Here is a 5,917-nt window from a genome sequence, read left to right as displayed (position 1 = left end):
CTTAAAGTTTCATTGGTGGGCTAAGGAAAGCAATTTGACAAAGATCATGAAGTGTTAGAGCAACCCATGGGGGATTCAAAATATTTATAGTCTGTGCAATGCGTGATCGATTCAAGTGGTGAGTACACCCAGATGCCAGAGATCACACCTACTGAAGTGGAGACCTTGTTAGTGACTAGTTTAAGCAGTTTGGCCAAACTAGAGCTAAAGACAATGGCACTCGAAGAGTTTGATCATCTCTAGAAAGAGGCCATGCAGTGGGAAGGGGGGGGTTCTCCATTCACTTAATGTCACCATGATCACATCAAAGATGATCAATGAAGAGTGGCATCAACAATCTCTCCCATATCCACTAATCAAGTTTGAACTCCTCTCAATCAACAATCTCTCCCATATCCACTGATCAAGTTTGAACTCCTCTCAATCAAAGAAAGATTAGTAAAACATCAAGAGGTTGATCCATCTCTAACACATCCTAGTTGGGGGTGGATCTCTCTATCAAGGTACCCAAGGTATTTAATACTTCGTACAAATGCTCCCTAAGATATCACAAAGGATGCCACTCAGTTCCCAATACAATGAATGTATACTTGGGAAAACCATAAGGTCATCTAGAAGGAACATTCAACCTAGTTGGTGTACATAAGACTAGCGCCACTGAAGGATGGGAAGCCCACTGAATCATATATGGTCTAGACCCTCACAAAAGCAATGCAAATGTTTAAGAGGATTCCAGATTTTGCTTGCATCATGCTCATCAAAACTGCAAGAATTTTGATGACCTGCCTAGAGATCTTCCAGGAAGCAGAGTAAAGTGACACCACATGGATGTCCTTCCTGAAAGGCAATAAGGGTTTGTGCTATGACCTATTTAGACAACCCTCAGATGAAGTGCTTAATGGATTTTATGCTAGACTTATGGTTTTGCCCTCATACTACATGCAAACATTTGAGGAAACATTTTACACAGGGTTCTTCACTTTTCAATTCCGAATATTTGGTCCAGTAGTACAAAACCTCCATGCCAGATTTGTGGCCTACTCGACAATTGAAGAAAAGAACAAGATTACCATGAAATTCATTACCACGGGAGAGAAAGTGTTCAAGATTAATTATCAAGCTGCTTTGGAAGATTTCCACAAGCGTCACCAATCAGCAAGGCCCAAGACCTACTTAGCTATCAGCTAGTTGTGTCGCGGATGACCAAAATTGGAGGGGGAGATGTTAGTTGCACCACTAACAAATGAGCCCATGTAACAAACTATATTGCAATTTCCAAAATTTTGGAGCAATCTAGATATCTCTAGCTATACGCCTTTGTAACTTATTAGTTTCTTGACTAAAAATGTAAAGGATTAGGTGGTTATGAGCTAGATGAAGTAGGGCTCAAATTGCATCCAAATTGTATCAATGAATCCCTAGGTTGTAAAAAAGTTAGAAGATTACCCATTTTTGACCTTAAATCTTTGCGTAATGTATAAAAGCCAATTGTTGTAAGGGTTTTGTAAGTTTTCTGGATAATAAGCGTACGATGGTTCTATATAGCTATGTGTACTCTCCTTCTTCTTTCTCAAGCTCATAACTCCCTCATGAAGTGTCCATTTGGAGTCCATCTTCTTCATTGCATTCACAGGTAAAATCTCTTCGCAAAATTGTAAGTCTCTGTGGTAACATTGTGTTTTTGTTGTGGCTAACCTACTTCTAAATATGCTCATACCTCAATATCTACATAACAAAAGTGCATTTTATGCATAGGAGTGGTGTTGGGGAATCATTGCTAAGCTCTACGTTGCATTCAAGTATGAAAATAGTTAGGTCAAACATGCCCTATTGATAATAATTGCAATTTGGGTGAGTGGTTGGAAGGGGGACTTGAGGCTATAGGTATATGCCTTTAGTCATTGACTAGGCTTCCTACAAGTTTGGTCTTGATTGAAATTTGTTTGCTTAGTGAATTGACCAGATTTGCTTGCGGGTGTGTAGTTAGCGTTTGTTGCTTGACATGCAGTTGAGTGTAGCTTCAAGTAGATAGGGATTGAGTGTGGTTTCCAAATCTTGGCAACCTCTTGTAGCCTCCATGCACTAATCAAGTCGACTTTATTCCATTCTTCACAAAAATAGAGAAGATAGATTTCTAAATAGCTGAGTACCCTCTCTTACTCACACCAAGGGAGTCAAATGTACCTTGTATTTCACTTGCAGGCACTACACTCTTTGTAATAAAACGGTGAACAACATCCCGCTGCAAAACCTTATACTTTTGGTCATGCATTATATCCTTTTCAAAACCACTTATTATCAAAGGTTTCAACTGCTTTCCTACATTAGCCTTTGGATCTATGTTTTCTTTATCTATATATATAGCATGTCTACATAGAAAATATAACTGACATAAGAAAAAACAATGTATAGTTGAAATAAACTAAAACGTTCACAATCCTGACCTCAATGCTTGGATTCTTTTCTTGAGACCTCCAGAGCCAACCTTCAAGGTTTCAAGATTCCCTAGTCTCTTCTTTCGCACACGGGCACCTAAGCTTGTATCTTTCCTTTGTAAGTTACACACTTTTTCTTGCAGTACCTATATTTCTTGTGTGCACTGCAAATGGGTTTTGTGGTCCTCCCAATGCAAAGTAGAAAGTTGTATAATCTCATTTACTTGATGGTGAACCATGCTTTTTTGAAGTTCTGATTTTCCAATTAGAGCTTTGCAGTAGCCAAGTAAATCGTTTTGTCTGTCACCTGCAAAGGTCAATAAAGTAATCGGACTTACAAATGCAGGGGAGGCATTGGTCATAAGATTCAAAGGATAGAGAGAGCCATTTGTCCATAAATCTATGTGTTTTTCTCCTTCTACTTTGAGTCTTGCTTTCTTTGTGGGTGTTACTGTTGTGTTTGTTTTACTTTGTTTGCATAAGGCTCATATTCAGGATTCAGATCAACGTGTAGATGATATTTATGACATTTAGTGAGAAGGTTTGAGGGGATGGATGAAGAAGCCATGAATACACAGTCAAGAAAATCAAGAAACGAAAGAGTGTAGCGCCATTACTCCCTAGACTCCATACTGCATACGTCGTACGGAAAAGAAATTCCCTCCTATATGACGGGGATTTTATTTTTGCAAGCTTTTAATTTCGAGCTTTTTGCAATTGTTTTTTCGAGCTTTTGAACCCTAATTTTATACTAATGATATCTTTAAGGATCATTGTATAGTGGAACAACTCAAAATCTTATAGTACAATCCTTCAACTACCAAACACTTTTAAGAAATATGGAAGCATGTCTATGCTTATGCAAAATGAAACTTTATAAAAAGCACCATTTGTATGTATTTTTGAGCTTGTACAGGAAATGTGATTCTTAAAATTTTTGCCAGAGTCTTCTTTGTATGGGAACCTCTTCATAAAAAAAATTTACACCCTTTCTTGGGCTCCCACATGGGATTTCCTTCACATAAACTCTTATTTCCATCACTTTAACGATTTTGTTATCTCACAAAAATCAACACACAAGCCAATGGTGTCAACATAATCTAAGTACATAGGAAAGCTCCAATCAAAGTCGTCTCCACATCATGTGGCCATCATGTACCAAACAAACACAAATGAAACATCCAAATGAAATGTATGCAGCATACCAAAATGCCATGTCAATGTCATGTGGCTGCCATATACATAAAAACATAAATCAAAACATCAAGATTAGTACTGTCAGAATAGAGTTTCCTCAATCAAGTGTGCATCCGCAATCATCATTTCACAATTCCACATGCAATGTCTGTCAAACATCTTTCATAGAGCACATCATCTAGCTCTAGACACATGCAATGCCTCATATATTCCACAGAAGCTCGGCCCAAACCACCACACCACACAAACAAGTCCAAAACATAGTCATGAGGCTCAGTAAATGTTGCCAGCAACCACCTGACCATATAAAAAGTAAATTAGAAACCTAATGCAAACACATATATACCATTACATTCACTAGTATCATACTTTGGACTAGTCTTACGAAAAGAACAAAGAAGACCACTCTGCCCCACCTCTAAGAATAACACCATCAACTTCAATGGGGAAGACTGCATCATCTATCACGTAGCTACAGTCTGCTGGAAACAATCTCTTGGAAATTTTCTCCCCTGCCTCTTTATCATAGTGTTGCATAGGATGGCCAATACAATACCAGAGACACATGGCTCAAATACCTGCATAAACAAATAACTCAAAGAATGAATGTCATAGCTACAATGTTTTTAGTTAGGAAATCAAATATGAAATTAAGTTTGTTATCTCACCGCCTCTATATTGAGTGGATGTTGATATGCCTTCTTATTACACATGAGGGTCCATGTACGTAAGAGTAAAAGTCCTACCCTAGTTGCATCTGCAATAAAATCTACAATATGCTTGGCCATGCCCATGGTGACTAAAAACCCCTCATTGGCCAAAACTCATGAGCAACATCCATGCACCCTGTCACTAGACCCCTGAAAAATGTGTTCCACTTGGGAACACTCATGACCTCTACAAAAGTCAATGATGGCATGTAAGAATAAAAGCATAGTTAGTTGTATGTACTAGTCAAAAGAAAAGTTACTTACCCAATGGGATTAGTCCTAGACCATCCACAAGAAAACTTGTAGGAAAGTCTGCAAAGATAAGCCTAGTAACCTCATGACATGGCACACCATCTTTGTTATATAGATTTGTATTTCATGTCACAATTTTTTTTTTTGATGCTACAAGAAAAGCAAACATGGATCATGTTCAAAATCATAGAACAATGCAAGAAGAAAATTCAAATAAGTAAGCATTATGGAAATCTACCTATCAAGGGCAAACTTATCAATTTGTGATGTATCCACAAGCAAAACATCTACAACGGTTTGGTAATGGAACCCTGTAAGCATTATCCAAATTAGCTTTGAATTAGGAAATATGGAAGATAGATTTTCTAACAATTTTCTTAAACTTACCAACAGAACGTGTGATCGGCCTTCTCTCCCAAGCTTCTCACCAAGCAAAGACTCTTCAACAAACAAAGTAGTGTGCAACAATGAGGATGTAGTGTGCACATTAGAAGAGGGTGCCATATGGGGTATAGTGGTTGCCAAAGAGGACATGCCGGGCTCCATAAATGGCACAATGGGAGGCATTGAAGAAGAAGGAGTGGGTATCCTGGATGTACTTGGAGGCTCCATTTTCCCTTTACCCTTTTTGAGTACATTGCTTGCTAGTGGAGTACTTGAGAGCCACTCTTCACGGTGTTTTGAGTAATTCCATGAGAAACGAGAGGGAGAGACTCTTCTTGTGTCTCCTCTAAATACTCATCACTCTCATTTTGAAACCCTTCACTCAACAACCATATAGCACAATATCACATAAATTAGCAGTAAAGTAAGACATATACATTCTCAAAAGAAAAGATCCACTAGTGTTAAGGTACTTACTCTTCCGTAATTCAAACTCTTGCTTTGGAATAACTCCTAGTGAATAATCCAACCACCAAGGACAAACATTGGCTTCCCATGTTGTTAGATTCCTTTCAATCAAAGAGGGAGATAACATTGTATTCTTATCATGCACATTAATCCACTTTCTAGTGAATAATGGGGCTTTACTCAATTCCTGCACCTCAATGCATTATAGCCCATCTACAAAATAGCATCATCCACTTTGAAAAGCACATGAACACAATGGTATAATAAATGTCATGTATCGGAAAAAAACGATAGTCTCCTTTGTATGGAGAATATTTTTTCAAAATAAACCATAAACCTTATCTCGGGCTCCCACAAGGGATTTAAGTGTTTTCAACGTAGACATTATACACGTGCATATTGTCAAAAAACCCATCCATCCCATATTGGGCTTCCATAGGGAATTTAAGGATTTTTTGTAAACACAAAATG

The 5,917-nt window shown here is 38.0% G+C and overlaps 1 long non-coding RNA gene across 1 annotated transcript; it reads right to left on the bottom strand.

Moving 5' to 3' along the window:
- Positions 1-3,766: 3,766 nt before the first annotated feature.
- Positions 3,767-4,512, bottom strand: LOC147428163 (uncharacterized). Its single transcript, XR_015186025.1, has 3 exons — positions 4,301-4,512; positions 4,049-4,210; positions 3,767-3,929 (listed from the first exon to the last, which is right to left on the bottom strand). It is a non-coding gene; the product is annotated as an uncharacterized LOC147428163 (long non-coding RNA).
- Positions 4,513-5,917: the final 1,405 nt, after the last annotated feature.

This window comes from Adiantum capillus-veneris, chromosome 23, assembly GCF_014529385.1.
Source record: "Adiantum capillus-veneris isolate H3 chromosome 23, ASM1452938v2, whole genome shotgun sequence".
NCBI lineage: Eukaryota > Viridiplantae > Streptophyta > Polypodiopsida > Polypodiales > Pteridaceae > Adiantum > Adiantum capillus-veneris.
Note: the sequence above shows the minus strand (reverse complement) of the source record. Positions and strands in the feature narration are given on the sequence as shown.